This window comes from Silene latifolia, chromosome Y (genome assembly GCF_048544455.1).
Source record: "Silene latifolia isolate original U9 population chromosome Y, ASM4854445v1, whole genome shotgun sequence".
Lineage (NCBI taxonomy): Eukaryota > Viridiplantae > Streptophyta > Magnoliopsida > Caryophyllales > Caryophyllaceae > Silene > Silene latifolia.
The window spans coordinates 385988931-385990967 of record NC_133538.1 but is presented as its reverse complement, the minus strand read 5'-3'; positions in this window follow the sequence as shown (position 1 = coordinate 385990967).

Below are 2037 nucleotides of genomic sequence, written 5' to 3'. Positions count from 1 at the left end.
TTTGCACTAATAAAGAGATATTTCAAAGCAAGATTGGTTGCAAAGGGTTTTGCACTAGTTGAAATGCTTAAGTCTATTTGGATCTTCTTAAGGATTGTGTTTCATTATGAGGTTATGAAATACGTAGCAAGTGAATCCAAAACCCGATTCTTCAATAGAAGGAATGTATTCAATACATATCATGAGTTTAGTAGATTCTTGCAATCCTAAGATAATGTGAAACTTAAGAGAGAGTCTTAAGTAGGACATCAATGAGTTAGAATCAACATTTTGATCATGTGATAAAACATTTCTCGATAAGTCAAGAAGTTGTGTTTATACATGAAGTTTAGTGGGAGTTACGGAATTTTAATTAGTCCGATATGTGGATGACATATTGATCATTGAGAATGATTTAAGACTTTTGGAGTATTATAATACATCTGGAATATCCGGATTTATGAAGATAAATCCACATGATATTAGCGTCAGTAAGAAGTCTTATGTTGATAAGATTCATGACTAGTTCAATTAATTGAACATATTTGATTGATTCCATTTGCTTCCGCTGCCGGATCAATTAAATGAGTAATGATGTATAACACTTCATATACTTTGAGTATGATGAATTGTTTTCAAAAATCGAATTTAAGTAATCTTTACCAAGTAAGCTATAAAGATTACCCTTAAGTGCTTGCAGAAGCATTAAGGAAGTAAAGCAAAGTGTTTATGATGCAATGTTGTGTAAGGGTGTTACACAAGTGACAATTGATAATTGAGATTGCGCATGGTTTCCGATAAAACCATAATCAAAACACATTAGGATGGTTAAGATACCATTGTGGAAATGTTAATTAAGAAGTAGATTTTCTAGAATCGTTCTAGGCAATAAAGAACAATGAGTGATATTTATAACGGAAATTGAGTACACTTGTGATCATGAGATGTGCAAGAAGGATGAGTCCCGCACACTGTAAAAACAGTGGGAGCTATTCTTAGGCTAGATGGCCTATGTCTTGATTGGATCTCGACACGTACTCAGAAAGTTTTGTAATGCAAATGTATACATTACAAAAGGAAAACGAGTATGTAGTGAGGTTGAGTAAGGTACAAGAAATTGATAAAGCCTACTAACCAAAGCCTTCTCAAAGGCTAAACATGATGAGTCATGTCATTTCAATTGAATTGAAATGAAAAACTACATACAAGATCAAATTAGATTATAGAACATGAAATAGTAATCAGGCATTTACTATTCATGTGTGATAATCGCATTTGTCGTTCGAGTTTTATTTTAAAACTCTTTTATTATACTTTGTTACATCCAAACGGGTTGTGGAGACAATTGAACCCCGTTAAAGTGAACACGGATTAGCATTGTATTCGCCCATAGTCACTTGTATGAGGTGACGTCTCGAAGTGACTAGAGTGTGATGCGATTGATGGCAAGTTCAAGGGCCATACAGTCATGTGAGATGACTAGTCGATCACATAGGCAGATTGTTAGGAACACCTTGTCGGGCCTTATGACCGCTTATAGAGTTCTGGCAAATTTATATAGCCTGGTCGTGGCGAGAGCTACTATAGTATTCTAATGAGTCGATTCTTTTGACTAAAGACTATTCACCTAAGATGGCACAGTTTCAGATTAACTTTGATTTGTGTTACTACGACCTTCGTAAATGGGGTCAAATGGGCATATTTTGGGTTATGATGGCTGTGGCTAGTCGAATAGTCTTTAGTCAAAAGAATCGACTCATTTGAATACTATAGTAGCTCTCGCCACGACCAGGCTATATAAATTTGCCAGAACTCTATAAGCGGTCATTAGGCCCGACAGAAAGTTCCTAACAATCTGCCTATGTGATCGACTAGTCATCTCACATGACTCTATGGCACTTGAACTTGCCATCAATCGCCTCACACTCTAGTCACTTCGAGATGTCACCTCATATAAGTGACTATGGGCAAAAACAATGTTAATCCATGTTCACTTTAACGGGGTTCAATTGTCTCTACAACCCGTTTGGATACAACAATGTTCAAAGTGAGTTAATA